The 20,666-nt window shown below is 42.6% G+C and overlaps 2 pseudogenes; both read left to right on the top strand.

Annotated features, from left to right (window-relative positions):
- The first annotated feature begins 4,792 nt into the window (after positions 1–4,792).
- Positions 4,793–16,087, top strand: LOC101130308 (zinc finger protein 532-like; annotated as a pseudogene).
- Positions 16,088–19,549: 3,462 nt separating this feature from the next.
- LOC101129938 (E3 ubiquitin-protein ligase RBBP6-like) lies at positions 19,550–20,354 on the top strand (annotated as a pseudogene).
- Positions 20,355–20,666: the final 312 nt, after the last annotated feature.

The following is a 20,666-nucleotide window of genomic DNA, read 5'->3' as shown; positions in this document are numbered from 1 at the left end:
GCTCCGGAGTCTGAGGGGGGACAATCAGTTGAACCTGGGAGGCGGAGGTTGCAGTGAGCCAAGATCCCGCCACTGCACTCCAGCCTAGGCAACAAGAGTGAAACTCCGTCTCAAAATAAGAAGAAGAAGAAGAAGAAGATGATGATGATGATGATGATGATGACGCATAGTCCAGGCAGGAGATGAGGGTTAAACTCAGGCAGAAGCACTGAGGATGGAAAAAGAGAATGGATTAAATAAAAAGAAATCAGAGGTAATAAAAATGAAGGTTTTTTCCCCTGTGTGGTTCACTTGGACTTCACATTCATTTGCCATAAAATTTTGCATCTGACTTGATCCTGACTGAAGCATCGTGGAGATCTGGTTTTTAGATTAAGTTCAAACTTCTGGGAAACACAAGTCAGACCGGAAGATCAGAGTTTCCATGCAGATATGATCTCTACTGGCAATAAATTCAGTTTCTGGAAAACATTTGGTGCGATCAGTCCTGTTTGCTTTTGAGCAAATTATTTGCATTTTCTGAAACTCAGTCTCATCATTTGTAAAGTGAGAATTATGATATCTACCTCTGCATCTTATGGCATAAGCTAACTTGGGTGCCAATATTGTCTCATCCCTTTTCATCTTTTCTAATAATAATGATAACAACAGCAACCTCCAACATTTACTGGGCACCTAATATGTGCCAGGCACTATTCAACATGCACTAATTCATTTGATCCTCACAACCACCTTAGGAGATAGGTTCTATTATTGTCACCATTCTGCAAATAAAGAAACGGAGGCAGAAAGATGCAGTAACTTGCCAACTCCCCAGGCTGTGGCAGAGCAAAGATGTGAGCTCGCCTTCTCTCATAATTGCCTCAGCACTCGCCTACCCTGATGCACAGGAAGTCCAACGCCTCCTTTCTGGGCCCTCCCTCCTCCCCTGTATTGTCCAAGAATCCTGCTTCTTCAGTCCTGCTCCCTGGCACCAGATGGACAAAGAACAACTCCAGCCCTATGCTGCCATTGCTGGATGCTGCCACACGGTGTCGCAATGGAAGGTGTAGCCTGCAATTGGCGCTGGTGGTCTGTTGATGGGATGTTCTTGCTGGTTCTGGTCCCTGTCCAAGCTACAATGGGGTCCCAAGCGGAGGCCCTGAGACTTCACTTCCCTTTTTTTTTTTTTTTTTTTTTTTTTGAGACGGAGTCTCGCTCTGTTGCCCAGGGTTGCTCTGTTGCCCAGGATTGTGCAGCGGTGCAATCTCTGCTTACTGCAACCTCCACCTCCCAGGTTCAAGCGATTCTCCTGCCTCAGTCTCCCGAGTAGCTGGGATTACAGGCACGCCCGGCTAATTTTTTTGTATTTTTAGTGGAGACAGGGTTTCCCCATGTTGCCAAGGCTGGTCTTGAACTCCTAGGCTCAAGTGATCCTCCCTCCTTGGCCTTACAAGCATCACAGAGCTTGCAAGATAGTTAAAAATTATCTGGCCAAGTTCCAAAAGAGGCCCAGAATCTAGAGAAGTTAGTAAAACAATTGGGCTTCTGTTGTTCCAAGTTTAGCTGCGCTTCTGGGCTTTGGTGGCCTCAAGATACTATGGGAAAAAGTTGGCATCCAGGGCCCACGACGTGTCAGACCCAATATATGATCTGGCTTTGGGATGTGACCCCAGAATGCTGCACACTTGAAGTAAGAATAACAAGAAACAAACCAGTCCTTGCATAGATGAAAATGTGCTTCAAAAATCTGAGTGCTGGAGAAAACAACAAGGCCTGAACTTGAATTAAGGTAATCCTGTGTTGGTAGTGCTCCCAGTCTCCTGGCAAAACGAATAAAGAACCTACTTTTAGAAGACAAGGGCACAGTATAGGCCTTAAATTATGTTTTCCAAGCACAATGTCTAACACAGAGTCAAGGATAACCAAGTACATGTGAAGATAAAATGCTATGGATGAGGCCAGGTGCCGTGGCTCACGCCTGTAATCCCAGCACTTTGGGAGGCTGAGGCGGGCGGATCATGAGGTCAGGAGTTTGAGACCAGCCTGACCAACATGGCGAAACCCCATCTTTACTAAAAATACAAAAATTAGCCGGGCGTGGTGGGGGGCCCTCAGAAAGCTGAGGCAGGAGAATCACTTGAGATCGTGCCACTGCACTCCAGCCTGGGTGACAGAGCGAAACTCCGTCTCAAAAAAAAAAAAAAAAAAAAAAAGATTAAAAAATGCTATGGATGAGAATAAACAGAAACAGCAAACAGACACGCCCACAGGAACTGCAAATAATGGAATCATCAGCAGATACCATAAAATAAATAGGTCTGCTATGTTCAAGGAGATAAAAGTTTATTTAAACCATTTTGGCAGAAAACTAGAAATCATAAAAAGTGACATAACAGATATGTAAGGAAACTGTGAACCCTGAACATCTGAGACAGTCTCAATTAATGTAGAAAGTTTATTTTGCCAAGATTGAGGACATGTGCCTGTGATACACCCTCAGGAGGTCCTGACAACATGTGCCCAAGGTGGTCAGAGCCCAGTTTGGTTTTATACATTCTAGGGAGACATGAGACATCAATCAACATAATGCAAGATGAACACAGGTTTGCTCTGGAAAGGTGGGACAACTCGAAGCAAAGATGGGAAGACTCGAAGCAGGGCAAGGTTTCCAGGTCATAGGTAAATAAGAGACAAATGGTTGCACTCTTCTGAGTTTCAGATTAGTCTCTCCAAAGGAGGCAATCAGATATACATTTATCTCAGTGAGCAGAGGGGTGACTTTGGGTAGAATGGGAGGCAGGTTGACTCTAAGCAGTTCTCAGCTTCACTTTTGCCTTTAACTTAGCAATTTGGGGGCCCCAAGATTTATTTTCCTTTCACAAAACCAAATAGATTTTTTAGAATTGAAAAATACAATACTATTAAAATTAAAAATTCAATAACTTTTTTTTCTGCCTGATTTTATCTTTTAACAGCTTTATTGAGGTATGGTTTACATACAGTAAAATCCACCTATTTAAAGTGCTTAGTTCGATGAGCCTGCCTATGCAGAGGACTTTTAGAAGGAGAGAAATTCTGAAATTATGAATCTAACAGTTTAAATTACGAACGTAATTCATATAGACTACACCATTCCCAGCTACAATCCTCTTTCAGAGAGAGAAGCACCTTTGCTCTCCAGTCATTTACAATTCTTCAGAATGGAAGCAACTGGCTCCATGGTTCCAGGTTTTATTCCCCTTTGAAGTGTAAATTAATAGTCTCAAAAAGAAAAATGGGAACGTCTCTACTACAGAATGCAAGCATTTGGCCTGAGGTGGGGTGGGTGGGAGTTAGAAGATGATAAATCTTATTGCCCTTTGAATGGGAGCAGATGGCTTTAGTCCTAACACCCTCTAACCTTAACTCAGATATCAATAACATTTGCTCAGAAAGCCCTAATTGTGAAGAGACATGAAAATAATTGCTTCTTGACAGATCGAGATGCAGAGGATATGGTGAGACAGTCTTAATGCATATGTTTTATTGGTGTCCCTAAAGAAAAAAATAATGGGAACAGAGGCAAATGTGAATAAATCATTACTAAAGAGTGTCCAAAACTAACAAAAGGCCAAGCACAGTGGCTCAGGCCTGTAATTCCAGCACTTTGGGAGGTTGAGGCAGGTGGATCATGAGGTCAGGAATCGAGACCAGCCTAGCCAATATGGTGAAACCCCGTCTCTACTAAAAATACAAAAATGAGCTGGGCATGGTGGTGCATGCCTGTAACCCCAGCTACTTGGGAGGCTGAGGCAGGAGAATTGCTAGAACCTGGGAGGTGGAGGTCGCAGTGGGTCGAGATCATACCACTGCACTCCAGCCTGGGCAATAGTGCAAGACTCTGTCTCAGAAAAAAAAAAAAAAAACCCCCATTAATTAAAGACACATAACCACGTGTTTAAGAAGCCAAATAAATCTCAAGGCAGAAAATTTTAAAAATAAATCAACATGTAGATACGTTATAGTGAAACTGCAAAAAACCAAAGACAAAGAGAAACCTTAAAAGATGTCTTTACAGAGGCAGCAGTTAGAGTAACAGCTAAATTCTCAAAAGAAACAATGGAAGCTAGAAGACAGTAGAATGACCATCTCAATGCACTGAAAGAAAATTGTTGGGGTGATCAGACCCAACACCAAGTTGTGGGGGTACAAAGTCTGGCAGAGTCAAAGGATTGAGAAAAAGACAGTTTGAGAGAGAAAAACCTGGGACCAGGGGGACATCACTAGTGTATGGAGGCTGCGAAGGCCCTGAGCTCTAGGAGCCCATGCTATTTATTGGTAATCCAACAAAGAAACAGGTGATGAGAATGTGGAGGTCAAAAGGGCATGTTGCATTAAGCACATGATTTACAGCTGTGATGGTTTAGCATTTGCTCTGCTACTTGAGATAATGGAGAGCAGATTCTTTTAATTCAAGATACAATCGATCCTGGGAGAGCAAGGAGCAAGAAGCCAGCAAGTCTAGACACATTCCAGAGCCTCGAGCCCTGGACTCTATCCAAGCCATGAGGGATTTTATGCCCTGGGTTTAAGTTATGGTGCATCAGGGTAACCTTCTACCCTTTAGCACAGAGCTTGGTGTTCCAAAGGCCACAAGGGGCTTTAGACCCTGGACCCTGGACATATTCCAAAACTTTTTTATATTATGTCAGACATGCAAACCCTGCCTCAGCTTCTGTCAACACTCAGCTTTTCCCAACAGAAAATAACTGCTTATATTGTTTGGATATTTGTCCCACCCAGATCTCATATTGAATTGTGATGTCCAATGATGGAGGTGGGGCCTGGTGGGACGTGTTTGGGTCATGGAGGCAGCTCCCTCGTGGCCTGGTGTTGTCTTCATGATAGTGAGTTCTCACAAGATCTGGTCATTTAAAACTGTGTGTCACTTCCCCCCAACTGTCTCTCTCTTGCTCCTGCTTTTACTACGTGAAGTGCCTGCTCCTGCTTCACCTTCCACCATCAGTAAAAGCTCCCTGAGGCCTCCCGAGAAGCAGATGCCAGTACTATGCTTCCTGTACAGCCTGAAGAATTGTGAGCCAATTAAACCTCTTTTCATATAAATACCTAGTCTCAAGTATTTCTTTATAAATGCAAAAACAGCCTAATATAGAAAATTGGTACCTAGCATGGGGCATTGCTATAAAGATACCTGGAAATGTGAAAGCAGCTTTGCAATTGGGTAATGAGCAGAGGTTTGAAGAGTTTGGAGAGCTCAAAAGAAGACAGGAAGATGAGGGGAAATTTGGAACTTCTTAGAGACTGGTTAAATAGTTGTGACCAAAATGCTGATAGTGATATGGACAGTGAAGTCCAGGCTGATGAGGTCTCAGATGGAAATCAGAAACTTATTAGGAACTGGAGCAAAGGTCACCCTTGTTATACTTTAGCAAAGATCTTGACTGCATTCTGCTCTTGCCCTAGAGGTCTGTGGAAATTTGAAGTGATTATTGACAGTGTCTGGCAGAAGAAATTTCTAAGCAGCAAAGTGTTCAAGATGTACCTGACTGCTTCTAACAGTCCACATTCAGATGCAGGAGCAAAGAAATAAAGTTGAAATTTACATATTAACAGGAAGCAGAACTTAAATGTTTGGAAAATTTGCAGCTGGACCATGTGACAGAGAAAGAAAAAGCTTTTTTGGGAGAGGAATTCAAGCAGGCTGTGGAATAACCACTTGTACAAGATATTTGTGTAACTAAATGGAGCCAAGTACCTTTATCTAAGACATGAGGAAAAGGCCATGACATTTTGAAGACAACCTTCGTGCCTGTCCCTCCCCTCCCAGGTCCAGAGGCTTAGAAGGAAAGAATGGTTTCATGGGCCAGGCCCAGGGCCCAGTGGCCCTGCACAGCTTCAGGACACTGCTCCCCACATCCCAGCTGCTCCAGCTCCAACTGTGGCTCAAAAGGGCCCAGGTACAGCTCAGGCTGCCACTTTGGGGAATGCAAGCCATAAGCCTTGGTGGCTTTCATGTGATGTTAAACCTGTAGATGTGCAGAATGCAAGAGTGAAGAATGCTAGGCAGCCTCTGCCTAGATTTTAGAGGCTGTATGAGAATGCCCAGGTGCCCATGCAAAAACCTGATTCAGGGACAGAGTCCTTATAGAAAACCTCTACTAGGAAAGTACCAAGGGGAAATGTGAGGTTGGAGCCCCCACACGGAGTCCCCCCCAACTGGGCCACTGCCTAGTGGAGCTGTGAAAAGGAGGCCAGCTTTCTCCAGACCCCAGAATGGCAGATCCACTGGCAGCTTGTACCCTGCACCTGGAAAAGCCACAAGCACTAAACTGAGAGCAGCCACAGGGGATGTACCCTGCAAAGCCACAGAGGTGGAGCTGCCCGAGGCCTAGGGAGCCCACCCCTTGCACCAGTGTCCCCTTGTTACAGGACATAGAGTCAAAAAAGTTTATTTTTGGAGCTTTAAGATTGAATGACCGCCCTGCTGGGTTTCAAACATGCATGGAGCCTGTAGCCCTTTTCTTTTGGCCAGTTTCTCCCTTTGGAATGGGAATGTTTATCCAATGCTTATACTCCCATTGTACCTTGGAGGTAACTTGTTTTTTATTTTAGAGGATCATAGGTGGAAGGGATTTGCTTTGTTTCAAATGAGACTTTGGACTTTCGAGTTAATGCTGGAATGAGTTAAGACTTTGGGGACTGTTGGGAAGTCATGACTATATTTTGCAGTGTGAAAAGGACATGAGTTTAGGAGGGGCCAGGGGTAGAATGATATAGTTTGGATATTTGTCCTTTCCCAAATCATGTTGGATTATGATCCCCAGTGCTGGAGGTGGGGCCTGGTGGAAGATGCTTGGATCATGGGGGTGTTTCCCTCATGGCTTGGTGCTGTCTTTGTGATAGTGAGTTCTCACGAAATCTGGTCATTTAAAAGTGTGTGGCACCTGGCCGGGCGCAGTGGCTCATGCCTGTAATCCCAACATTTTGGGAGACCAAGGTGGGCGGATCACCTGAGGTCAGGAGTTTGAGACCAGCCTGGCCAACATGGTGAAACCCTATCTCTACTAAAAATACAAAATTAGCCAGGCATGATGGTGCACACCTCTGATCCCAGCTACTCAGGAGGCTGAGGCAGGAGAATCGCTTGAACCCAGGAGGCAGAGGTTGCAGTGAGCCGAGATCGCGCCATTGCACTCCAGACTGGGCAAAAAGAGTGAAACTCTGTCTAAAAAAAAAAAAAAATGTGTGGCACCCCTGCTCACTCCCCATCACTTGCTCCTGCTTCCTGCTTTCACCATATGAAGTGCCTGCTGCTGCTTCGCCTTCTACCATGAGTAAAAGCTTCCTGAGGCCTCCCCAGAAGCATATGCCTCTATGCTTCCTATACAGACTGCAGAACAGTGAGCCAACTGCACTTCTTTCCTTATAAATTACTCAGTCTCAGGTATTTCTTCATAGCAGTGCCAGAATGGCCTAATACACCTGTTAACATACAAATTTACAATTTCCTTTACCCAGGAAAAAAACTCACCAACAATAAATACAAACTAAAGATATATGCAACAGATAAAATCTGAGGGAGTTCACCACCAGTATACCAGTATTCATTCTTCAATATGGAGCCAAGAAAGTGATATGTGTGTGTGTGTGTATACATATATATTACTTACATATGAGTATATATGTATGTATATGTGTATATATATGTATGTATGTGCCTGCATGTACATACTCACATCCATCAAGACATTATTATTTGCTTAATAAATACATACATGTTAATATATTAATTACATATTAATATGTATTAAACACATGCATAATATATACATATTTATATAATATATAAAGACATAAATATTAAGCAAATAATAATAGTGTCTTGATGTATGTGAGCATCCACATGCATCTACACAAATACACACACACACACTTCTACATATTTACCCTTTCCAACGCTCTTCTTTCCTACACATCCAGGATTTATCTGGTGTATCAGGCCATTCTTCCATTGCTATAAAGACATACCTGAGACTGAGTAATTTGTAAGAAAAGAGGTTTAATTGGCTCATGGTTCTGCAGGCTGTACAGGAAGCATGACAGCTTCTGTTTCTGGGGAGGCCTAGGGAGCTTATACTTGTGGTGGAAGGCAAAGTGGGAGCAGGCTATCTTATAAGAAGGGAGCAGGAGCAAGAGAGAGAAAAAAAGGAGGAAGTGCTACACACTTCCAAACAACCAGATCACACGAGAACTCACTCATAATCACAAGAACAGCACCAAGGAAATGGTGCTAAACTATTTATGATGAATCAGCCCCCAGTCGCCTCCCACCGGGTGGCCCCACCTCCAAGAATAGGGATTACAATATAACATGAGATTTGGGTGGGGACATAGATGCAAACCATATCATCAGGTGTCATTTCCTTTTAACCTAAAATGTTTGTAGTTTGCAGACTTATGTAGTGCAAGTCTACTTACTGGACTAATTTCCTCAGCTTTTCCCTGTCTACAAATGTCTTTATTTTGCCTTTATTTTTGAAGTATGTATTTTGAATGCTTTGTTAAATTCTTTCAGCATTTTAAAGAAGCCATTACATTGTCTTCTGCATTTTCAATAAGAATTCAGCCATCATTCTTTCTTCTTGTTACCTTCTTAAATGTATTTGCCCCTTTTCTCTGATAGCACTTAAGATATTCTCTTTAGTATTGGTTTTCAGCAATTTGACCATGATGTGCTTTGGTATGGTCTTCTTTGTATTTATTCTGCTTGAGTTTTAATTTTTCTCTTTATGCATCGGTTTGGATTAATTTAATTAACCTATCTTCAAGTTCATGGATCTTCCCTTGTGCTCTATTCAGTCTGCTGATAAGTCCTTCAAATGAATTTTTCATTTCAGTACTGGAATTCCCATTTTATTCTTTTGTAGAGTTTCAGATTTCCTGCCAAAATTTACAATCCGTTCACACATTTTGCTTGGCTTTTCCAGTGAATATTTTAACAGAGTTGTAATACTTATTTTAAAGTTTTTGTCCGCTGATTTCAACATCTGGGTTATTCCTCATTCTGTTTTTTTTTTGTTGTTGTTGTTTTTCTTTCTCTTGATTATTCATTACATCTTCCTGCTTTTTTTTTTTTTTTAGACAGAGTCTCACTCTGCTGCCCAGGCTGGAGTGCAGTGGCACAATCTCGGCTCACTGCAACCTCCACCTCCCAGGTTCAAGCAATTCTCGTGCCTCAGCCTCCCAAATAGCTGGGATTACAGGTGTGCACCACCACGGCTGGCTAATTTTTGTATTTTTAGTAGAGATGGGCTTTCACCATATTGGCCAGGCTGGTCTCGAACTCCTGACCTCAGGTGACCCACCCACCTCAGCCTCCCAAAGTGCTGGGATTACAGGCATGAACCACCGCACCCAGCCCTTCCTGCTTTTTATAAACATGTCTTCTCTATTTAGTTATGCGCACATTCAGAAAGAATTAGTGGGAAGGTGTGCCCTGAGCAAGTCTCTCTTAATTCTCCTTTCCCTGTACCTCCTGCTGCCAGGTTCTCAGTGAAGACTTAGGAAGAGTTGATTGGTGAATGGTCCTAGAGAAATCTCTTTACCCTCATTTCCTGTCGTTAGCCTTTACCAGGACAGGGCTATGAAGTTGGTGAAGACCCTGTAGATGAGAACTGGCATATAGATGTCATTTTGTATTTGGGACTTTGGGGGATTTTAATACATTTTGCCAGCTCATGCAAATTTGTTAAAAGTTCAGCTAGTTTCTCCTTGCATCTGCAAAAATTCCCATCTATAGTGGGTTCAATCTTCCATCCACCATACCCCTATGAGGAAAGCAGCCTTGGGTCTCACTTTCCTAGCAAGGGCTCTTTGCACTCTGGAATTTAGTTTATTTCCACTTCTTTATCCTCAGCTTGGGTTTTTAACAGCTATGCTTCTGTAGCTTATCCAGCTTACTCACATTATTTCAGTGAGATCAATGATCTCTTGAAACTTTCTATATCCTAATTGGAGGTGGCAGTCTAAATGTTTTTCAAAAAGACTTATACATTTAAAATATGAAGAGAAAAGGTGAGAATAAAGTTTCTGACATCTGTAGACTATTAGATGATCCATCCCTTTCCATATCCAGGGACCACATTTAATGCTAACTTGACTCAGAGAAAATACCACCAGGTCATTTAGCTAGGTCTATATCCCTGCTGGGAAGGCCCAGGAAGGCTAATGCATCAAATGCCCACTGGAACAAAAACATCTTCTTTTAAAAAAATCGCCTGTTTTAAAATGAAATTGGAGGAAAATGAAGCAAAAAAAAATTTACCCCTATTTCATCATACTGGATCTCTGTTTTCATTTAAAATGCTCTTTATCCTCATTTCAACATATTTCTACTTCTTAATCTGTGCTAGACTAGAACCAAATCCAGAAATCAGTTTTTCTAACAAACTTACTGAGTCTGAAGGGAGAGTTTGACTTTCTGCTCACCAACGAACTTGGGCATAGCCAGAATTTATGCTATTTCACAGAAAGAAAAATAGGAGGGAAACGGCACTGACCTGAGAGGCCTTATGCAGCAACAATTCTCCTGAAGTGGGAGAGAAAGAGAATTAAAAAGATGAAACACACATCTTCTTTCCCCAAAATGTTCAGTCAACTGCTCTAGGCCTTATTATGTAGAAGTGTACAATTGATAGATTCTGTAAGAAATTACCTAAAAATCTATACTTAATTGGTATCAAATAGTCTGAAATTTTCTGGTCACAAACCCTTTTTAAAATCTGATGAAGAGTCTAATGCAGGTAGCTTCAGTTGCAGGACACTTGAAACGCCCAGTGCCCTCCAGGGACAAATAGAACAATTAGGACTGCAAAAGGAGAACAAAAAGACATTTGTAGAACAGGTAAGTGGTACTTAGAAGGAAGGTGTAAAAGCAATCATCTAAGCTTCCACATTAAAGACTAGAAAGATAGATTAAACTGAAAATAAATAGAAGAAAAGAATAAAATCAAGGTGAGAATAAGAATAATGAAATAGAAAATGGATAACAGCAGAGATAACCCAATTAAAGCAAAAGCTGTATCTTTTAAAAGTATAATAAAATTGATAAACCTTTAGACTGCTCAAGAAAAAACAAAAATTACCAATATCAGAAGTTTAAAAGGAGACATAACTACAAGTCCTATGAACATTAAAATGATAGAAAGGAATAATATAAACAAACATATGCAAATACATTTATGGATATAATGAAATTATCCATTTTTTCAAAGAAGCAAATTACAAAAATGACAGAAGAGATAATCTAAGTTACACTATATCTATCAAAGAAATAGAAATTATAGTTTTAAATTTTTTTTTCACAAACAAAATACCAACACAGATCACTTCACTGGTGAAGTTTATAAAATATTTAAGGAGAAAATAACACCAATATCACACTAACACTTTCAAAAAACAGATGGAGAGAATATTTCCTGTATCATTTTATGATGCCAGTATTATCCTGATAAGAAAAACAAAGTCATTACAAGAAAACTACAGGCTAATAGTATTTCTTATTAATATAAATCCTTAACAAAATATTAGCAAATCAAACATAGTAATACAGAAAAAGGATAATACATGTGACTTGGCGGCGGGGGTGGGGCGGCGCTTATCCCAGAATGCAGAGTTGGTCTAATATTTGAAAAATTAGTGTAATTCGTGACATTAATAGGATAAAAGAGAAAAATCATAATCTTGAGAGATGTGAAAAAACTTAACAGAAATAGGTGTTTATAACATTAAAAAAAAAAAAACAAAAAACAAACCAAAAAAAACTCTTATCAGGCGCGGTGGCTCACCTGTAATCCCAGCACTTTGGGAGGCCAAGGTGGGAGGATCACTTGAGCCCAGGAGTTCAAGACCAGCCTGGGTAACATAGTGAAACCCCATCTCTATAAAAAATACAAAAATTAGCTGGATGTGGTGGCACATGCCTATAGTCCCGGCTACTTGGAAGGCTGAGGTAGGAGGATCACTTGAAACCAGGAGGTGGAGGTTGCAGTGAACCAAGATTGCACCACTGCACTCCAGCCTGGGCGACAGAGGGCGGGGAGAAAGATGGCTACAACCCCACTGGCAATGGCCTACATAATGGGTTTCTCACAGCGTCCTCCCTTGACAGTTACAGTAAAGATGGAGCGAAGTCCTTGAAAGGAGATATGCCTGCCTCTGAGGTGACTTCGAAAGACTCGACGTTCAGCCAGTTTAGTCCGATCTCTAGTGCTGAAGAGTGTGGTGATGACGAGAAGATCAAGGTGGATGACCCCCTGACAAGGAGGACGTGCAATCAAGCTTCAGGTCGAACGTGTTGACAGGGTCGGCTCCCCAGCAGGACTATGATAAGCTGAAGGCATTTGGAGGGGAAAACTCCAGTAAAACTGGACTCTCTACATCAGGCAATATGGAGAAAAACAAAGTTGTTAAGAGAGAAGCAGAAGCCAATTCTATAAACCTGAGTGTTTATGAACCTTTTAAAGTCAGAAAAGCAGAGGATAAATTGAAAGAAAACTCTGACAAGGTGCTGGAAAACAGAGTCCTGGATGGGAAGCTGAGCTCCGAGAAGAATGACACCTGCCTCCCCGGCACTGCGCCTCAAAGACAAAGTCATCCTCCAAGCTCTCATCCTGCAGCTCTGCCATCATGGCTCTCAGTGCTAAAAAGGCGGCTTCAGACTCCTGCAAAGAACCAGTGGCCAATTCGAGGGAATCCTCCCCATTACCAAAAGAAGTAAATGACAGCCAAGCACGGTGGCTCAGCCTGTAATCCCAGCACTTTGGGAGGCCAAGGCGGGCGGATCATGAGGTCAGAAGTTCAAGACCAGCCTGACCAACATGGTGAAACCCTGTCTCTACTAAAAATGCAAAAGTTAGTTGGGCATGGAGGTGCGCGCCTGTAATCCCAGCTATTTGGGAGGCTGGGGCAGGAGAATCGCTTGAACCTGGGAGGCGGAGGTTGCAGTGAGCCGAGATCACGCTACTGCATTCCAGCCTGGGTGACAGAGCAAGACTCTGTCTCAAAAAAAAAAAAAAGAAGAAGAAGAAGAAGTAAACGACAGTCCGAGAGCCACCGACAAGTCTCCTGAATCCCAGAATCTCATAAACAGGACCCAAAAAACCATCCCTAAAGCAACCGGATAATCCCAGAAGCATCTCAAGTGAGAACAGCGCAAGGGTTCCCCGTCCTCTCCTGCAGGGTCCACACCAGCAATCCTCAAAGTCCGCATAAAAACCATTAAGACGTCTTCTGGGGAAATCAAGAGAACAGTGACCAGGGTATTGCCAGAAGTGGATCTTGACTCTGGGAAGAAATCTTCTGAGCAGACGGCGTCTGTGATGGCCTCTGTGACATTCCTTCTGTTATCTCCAGCATCAGCTGCCATCCTTTCCTCTCTCCTCAGGGCGCCTCTCCAGTCCACGGTCATGACCAATGCAGTTTCACCTGCAGAGCTCACCCCTAAACAGGTCACAATCAAGCCTGTGGCTACTGCTTTCCTCCCAGTGTCTGCTGTGAAGGAAAGTGAAGACGGCAGGATCCCGAGTCATTAATTTGAAGCTCGCTAACAACACCACAGTGAAAGCCACAGTCATATCTGCTGCCTCTGTCCAGAGCGCCAGCAGCGCCATCATTAAAGCCACCAACGCCATCCAGCAGCAAACTGTCGTGGTGCCGGCACCCAGCCGGGCCAATGCCAAACTTGTGCCAAAGACTGTGCACCTTGCCAACATTAACCTTTTGCCTCAGGGTGCCCAGGCCACCTCTGAACTCCGCCAAGTGCTAACCAAAGCTCAGCAACAAATAAAGCAGGCAATAATCAATGCAGCAGCCTCGCAACCCCCCAAAAAGGTGTCTCGAGTCCAGGTGGTGTCGTCCTTGCAGAGTTCTGTGGTGGAAGCTTTCAACAAGGTGCTGAGCAGTGTCAATCCAGTCGCTGTTTACATTCCAAACCTGAGTCCTCCCACCAATGCAGGGATCACGTTACCAACGCGTGGGTACAAGTGCTTGGAGTGTGGGGACTCCTTTGCAGTTGAAAAGAGTCTGACCCAGCACTATGACAGACAGAGCATGCGCATCGAAGTAACATGCAACCATGGTACAAAGAACCTCATTTTTTACAACAAATGCAGCCTCCTGTCCCATGCCCGTGGGCATAAGGAGAAAGGGGTGGTAATACAATGCTCCCACTTAATTTTAAAGCCAGTCCCAGCAGGTCAAATGATAGTTTCTCCATCAAGCAATACTTCCACTTCAACTTCCACTCTTCAGAGCCCTGTGGGAGCCGGCACACACACTGTCACAAAAATTCAGTCTGGCATAACTGGGACAGTCATATCGGCTCCTTTAAGCATTCCCATCACCCCAGCCATGCCCCTAGATGAAGACCCCTCCAAAGTGTGTAGACATAGTCTAAAATGTTTGGAGTGTAATGAAGTCTTCAGTATGAGACATCAACGGCTACACATTTCCAGCAGGCTGCAGATACGAGTGGACAAAAGACTTGCACTATCTGCCAGATGCTGCTTCCTAACCAGTGCAGTTACGCATCACACCAGAGAATCCATCAGCACAAATCTCTCTACACCTGCCCTGAGTGCGGGGCCATCTGCAGGTCGGTGCACTTCCAGACCCACGTCACCAAGAACTGTCTGCACTACATGAGGAGAGTTGGTTTTCGATGTGTGCATTGCAATGTTGTATACTCTGATGTGGCTGCCCTGCAGTCTCACATTCAAGGTTCTCACTGTGAAGTCTTCTACAAGTGTCCTATTTGTCCAATGGCATGTAAGTCCGCCCCAAGCACACATTCCCACACCTACACACAGCATCCTGGCATCAAGATAGGAGAACCAGAAATAATATATAAGTGTTCCATGTGCGACACTGTGTTCACCCTGCAAACCTTGCTGTATCGCCACTTTGACCAACACATTGAAAACCAGAAGTTGTCTGTTTTCAAGTGTCCAGACTGTTATCTTTTATATGCACAGAAGCAACTTATGATGGACCATATCAAGTCTATGCATGGAACATTGAAAAGTATTGAAGGGCCTCCAAACTTGGGTATAAACTTGCCTTTGAGCATTAAGCCTGCAACTCAAAATTCAGCAAATCAGAACAAAGAGGACACCAAATCCATGAATGGGAAAGAGAAATTGGAAAAGAAATCTCCATCTCCTGTGAAAAAATCAGTGGAAACCAAGAAAGTGGCCAGTCCTGGGTGGACGTGTTGGGAGTGTGACCGCCTGTTCATTCAGAGAGATGTGTACATATCCCACGTGAGGAAGGAGCAAGGGAAGCAAATGAAGAAACATCCCTGCCGCCAGTGTGACAAGCTCATCCCACAGCCTGTGCCAGCACAACCGGATCAAGCACAAAGCCATCAGGAAAGTGTATGCCTGCTTGCACTGCCCAGACTCCAGACGTACCTTTACCAAACGATTGATGCTAGAGAAGCATGTCCAGCTGATGCACAGCCTCAAGGACCCTGACCTGAAAGAAATGACAGATGCCACCAATGAGGAGGAAACAGAAATAAAAGAAGACACCAAGTTCCCCAGTCCCAAGTGGAAGTTGGAAGAACCAGTTCTGGAGCTCAGGCCTTCCTGAGGAGCAATCACAGCAATCACTCAACCACTGAAAAAGCTGAAAATCAATGTTTTTAAGGTTCTCAAGAGTGCCATGTGTGGCTTCACCACCGAAAACCTGCTTCAGTTCCACGAACACATCCCTCAGCACAAATCTGATAGTTCTTCCTACCAGTGCCAGGAGTGTGGCCTCTGGTACACGTCTCACGTCTCTCTGTCCAGGCACCTCTTCATTGTACACAAGTTAAAGGAACCTCAGCCAGTGTCCAAGCAAAATGGGGCTGGGGAAGATAACCAACAGGAGAACAAACCCAGCCACGAGGATGAATCCCCCAATGGCACCGTGTCAGACAGAAAGTGCAAAGTGTGCGTGAAAACTTTTGAAACTGAAGCTGCCTTAAATACTCACATGCGGATACATGGCATGGCCTTCATCAAATCCAAAAGGATGAGCTCAGCCAAGAAATAGCCACAGAAGGTCCATGAGGAAAATCCCTGTCCACATTGGAATAAAAAAGATATTTTTGTTACAAAAAGTTTGCAGTATAATAAACAGTACTGTCTAGGCTGTTGCATTATGTTCTCTTTCAACGTACCTTCCTTCACCTCGTTGTATATATCCTCGATAAGTAGTAAAACAGTATTTGAGTTTAAAAGAGTTTGTATAGATTTAAATGAATAACTTTTTATACTGTTTGTTACACATTTGTATCAGTATTTAGTGGAAAACGATTTGAGTTGTTTTGGGTCAGAATTTTTCTTTTTGTACTGTTTCTTTAAAAGAGAGTTCTTAGTAACAGGGGCAGCTCCTGAATTCAAATAAACCATTTTGTATGTTTGGATTTTGAAGGGGTTAACTAATTACAGGCTAAAATAATGCTTTTTTTAGTGTTTTTAATTTTTAGAATACACTACATAAATTGTAAGTAATTGTGGGTCTCAAAAACCCTAGGAACTTTTAAGTGTCTTAGCACTTCCTCGATGTGCCAGCCCTGAAGGAGTGAGTTCACATTTGAGACAACAGCACTCCAGTGTGGGCGTGCCTTTGTCTTCAGGCCATGCCGAAGGGTGTTTAAAGCAGCTTTGCAGGTCGCTCCTTTCCCAGCCGTGGATAAAAACTGAAGCCAGGAATCTAATAAGGAATGCTGATTTCCTCAATTCCATTTTGGGGCATGGGGAAGGCTGTTCTAAAGAAAAAAATGGGACTGGTTTTCTAGGCAGATCTGCAAGGCTGGCTTTAAAAGCACAAGGAGGGAAAGTAACGAAAGGGCTGGACTACTATAAAAGTTACAAATACGTAGTTAGACCAATAGATTTATATAGTCAGGTTTTTGTCATGTAATTTATTAACTATTACAGAAACACAACTAAGAATATCAAGTATTTCTCTGGCTCTTGACAGAAAAAAAAATCGGTTGACTTAACCCTTTGCTGTCAGAAGAGTTGGCATTGCCTGTTCTAGGTGCTACTGCCAAACGTTCTGATACTTAGAGTTGGGATGCACAACGTCAGCCACTGACTTCTCAATGCAGCCGCCTGTGTATTGCAATTGGCCGTTACCTTAATCGCGGAGCCACCGGGTTTAGTTCAGCCATTTCAAGAAGTATATTTAACGTCGGTAGTTCTGCTTTATTAAAATGCAGCAGAGGTACTCTTCTGTCCCTTCCGTTTATAGTTCTCTGAGAGAGTTCTATTTTTTGGTTTTGTTTCGTGTTTTCCTTTTTTTTTTTTTTTTTTTTTTTTTTGAGACAGAGTCTTGCTCTGTTGCCCAGGCTGGAGTGCAGTGGAATGATCTTGGCTCACTGCAAGCTCTGCTTGCCGGGTTCACGCCATTCTCCTGCCTCACCCTCCCGAGTAGCTGGGACTACAGGCACCTGCCACCACGCCCAGATAAGTTTTTTTTTTTTGTATTTTTAGCAGAGACGGGGTTTCACCATTGTTGTGGGAAGTCAGGGAACCCAAACGGAGGGACTGGCTGAAGCCATGACAGAAGAACATGGATTATGAAGATTTTATGGACATTTATTAGTTCCCCAAATTAATACTTTTGTAATTTCTTAATGCCTGTCTTTACTGCAATCTCTAAACATAAATTGTAAAGATTTCATGGACACTTATCACTTCCTCAATCAATACCCTTGTGATTTCCTATGCCTGTCTTGTCTTTAATCTCTTAATCCTGTCAGCTGAGAAGGGTGTATATCGTCTCAGGACCCTGTAATAATTGCGTTAACTACACAAATTGTACAGCATGTGTGTTTGAGCAATATGAAATGTGGGCACCCTGAAAAAAGAACAGGATAACAGCAATTGTTCAGGGAATAAGAGAGATAACCTTAAACTCTGACTGCCGATGAGCCGGGCAGAACAGAGCCATATTTCTCTTCTTTCAAAAACAAATGGGAGAAATATCGCTGAATTCTTTTTCTCAGCATGGAACGTCCCTGAGAAAGAGAATGCGCACCTAGGGGTAGGTCTCTGAACTGGCCCCCCCGGGGCGTACCTGTCTCTTATGGTCGAGATTGCAGAGGTGAAATAAACTCCAGCCTCCCATAGCGCTCCCAGGCTTATTAGGAAGAGGAAATTCCCGCCTAATAAATTTTGGTCAGACAGGTTGATCTCAAAACCCTGTCTCCTGATAAGATGTTATCAATGACAATGGTGCCCGAAACTTCATTAGCAATTTTAATTTCGCCTCGGTCCTGTGGTCCTGTGATCTTGCCCTGCCTCCACTTGCCTTGTGATATTCTATTACCCTGTTAAGTACTTGATGTCTGCAACCCACACCTATTCGCACACCTCCCCTTTTGAAAATCCCTAATAAAAACTTGCTGGTTTTTGTGGCTTGTGGGGCATCACGGATCCTACCAACGTGTGTTGTCTCCCCCAGACACCCAGCTTTAAAATTCCTCTCTTTTGTACTCTGTCCCTTTATTTCTCAAGCCAGCCGACGCTTAGGAAAATAGAAAAGAACCTACGTGATTATCGGGGCAGGTCCCCCGATACACCATGTTAGCCAGGATGGTCTCAATCTCCTGACCTCGTGATCTGCCCACCTCAGCCTCCCAAAGTGCTCGGATTACAGGTGTGAGCCACCATGCCCAGGCTTGTTTTGTGTTTTATTTTGCATTTCATATCTTACATTTATCCCTGAACATGTTTTGTACTTTTTTTTTTGTTAAGAAAAGGAATTCTTTTGTGTATATATAGATACTTGCATGATCTACTGTAGTCAACGTTCGGTTCCTCGAAAGGTCTTGCTGCTGTCAGGTGTTATGCACTCCATCCATCATAACTGTGTGAAACACATTTCATATGTAAATAAACGTGGGACATTTGGCCCTTGTGCTTCTGTGAGAGAGTTATTGATTGTGAGTCTCTGACATCTTTGTGAAGTTTGGGAAGTGACTAATTGCAGGGACAAGCTACAGGATGTTGCAGAATCCTTCCCACTCAGAAGAATGGCATGTTCTTTCTCATTAGTAATCAGCTATTTTGTCACTTTCTCATTGACTCCATCAGTACATCGGTACAATCCAAGGGTGTGAATTTCAGCTTGAAATTCCATTGCTATTACTTGTTATGTTTGTATTGCTCTAAGTTGTATTCATAGCACTTTCATATGTTTCTGCATTTGAAACTTGCAATAAGCCTGTGTGGTAGGCCACATAGGTCCAAATAACCTAGTTTTACAGTTGAGGAAGCTGAGCTCAGATTCAGTTCTTTGCTGAAGCCCTCATAGCTGGTAAGTGGCTTTGCATATTAGAACCCAAATATTTTGCTCTCTAAATCTAATGCTCGCTCTATGTGGTTATGTACATATTGACAAATATTCATTTATTCAACAAATAAAAAGTATGTACAAAGCATGAAAAAAATAAAAAATAAAAACAACAACAATAAACTATAGCTTCTGATCTGAACGGAAAACTAAGCTGATGGAGGAAAGAGAGTTTCTTAAAAATGGCAGAGGAGATTCCAAAAAAAAGTAATTCTAGTCACTCAAGAGACCAAAAGACCTCATGATCACAAAGCCACTTATGATACTAAACACTCAAGGTAAGAGGCAAAATTTGTAGATAAAAGTCTTTGTGAAGATCATGAGACACATATATTAGAAGCAAAGAACAACAAAGAGTCAAGTGGCAATAAGTTACTTGATATTCTTAATCCACCAGGCACACAAATTGAGAAAGAGCAAATTACTGGGCAAGTTGAGAAGAATGCTACCAACCCTAAACCCCAGTTAAGCCACTCCTCTCGACTGTCCCCTGACTTAACTAGAGACACTGATGAAGCTGCTTTTGAGCCAGATTATAATGAAAGTGACAGTGGAAGTTATGTATCTGTAAAAGATGAGGAAACTTCAGGAAACACTTCTAAGGTCCTGAAAGATAAGATAATGGAGAAAGCAGGAGAAAGCAAAAGAAAGCCTGGACACAGTTGGCCAGGTAGGCATAGGAGGAGCCAGAGTCCAAGGAGAAGTCAGAGCCCTTCTAGGAGCTAGACTTGAGGCCATAGCAGCAGGGCCAGTTCCGCAGAAAGTTAGAATAGCAGGAAGAATAAGAAAAAGTAGGAAAAGGAAAAGCACAAGAAACATTAAAAAAAAAAAAAAAACCATAGATGCAGGTACTGCAGGGGAATTGGAAAAAAGCCGAAAAACACAGACATAAGAAAAGGAAGTCAAAGAAGAGCAAAAGAGAAAGAGAAAGAGAACAAAAAGTGAAATCTGTCACCATGTAAAAGGACAGATTTTTAAAATGGACTTAATGGCTAAGTCATCTGTATTCAATTTTGTTATTATGTAAAGAGATTCAGGTCTTGTAAATAATGACATGGAAGACTCTGTGCTGCACTTAAAATATTGCTGCTTGATTATTGGATTTTGACATCAGAGGTTGATGCCGTTTGGATATTTGTCCCCACCCCAATCTCATGTTGAAATAAAATCCCCAGTGTTGGAAGTCAGGCCTGGTGGGAGGTGTCTGGGTCATGGAGGTGGATCCCTCATAGCTTTGTGCTTTCTCTGCAAAATCTGGTTGTTTAAAGTGTGTG

The sequence above is a fragment of the Gorilla gorilla genome, chromosome 8 (genome assembly GCF_029281585.2).
Source record: "Gorilla gorilla gorilla isolate KB3781 chromosome 8, NHGRI_mGorGor1-v2.1_pri, whole genome shotgun sequence".
Taxonomy (NCBI): Eukaryota; Metazoa; Chordata; class Mammalia; order Primates; family Hominidae; genus Gorilla; species Gorilla gorilla.
This window is presented reverse-complemented; position numbering and strand designations above follow the sequence as displayed.